The sequence below is a fragment of the Egretta garzetta genome, unplaced genomic scaffold, assembly GCF_000687185.1.
Source record: "Egretta garzetta isolate BGI_Z169 unplaced genomic scaffold, ASM68718v1 scaffold172, whole genome shotgun sequence".
NCBI classification, from domain to species: Eukaryota; Metazoa; Chordata; class Aves; order Pelecaniformes; family Ardeidae; genus Egretta; species Egretta garzetta.
The window spans coordinates 906,393-906,688 of record NW_009258951.1 but is presented as its reverse complement, the minus strand read 5'-3'; positions in this window follow the sequence as shown (position 1 = coordinate 906,688).

Here is a 296-nt window from a genome sequence, read left to right as displayed (position 1 = left end):
GGGCGCCCCGGGGGACACCTTCCCCACCCCACCCGGGCAGCACCGCGGGCTGTGCTCGCTGGGGAACCCCCGGGCAGCGGGTGCGGTGCCAGCCGTCTCTCCACCGGTGCTTTTCGAAGCGCCACTGCTGTGCGCATCCTGGCACTCACGCAACCGCTGCGTGCCCTGCACCCTGGAGGGGAAGGGGCACCTGCACGCGGACCCCCCCGCATGCCGCTGGCCACCTGGCAGCACCCCGGACACCGGGCGGGTGGCCTGCAGTGACACCCCGTCCCGGGCAGGCGGTCACGCAGGGT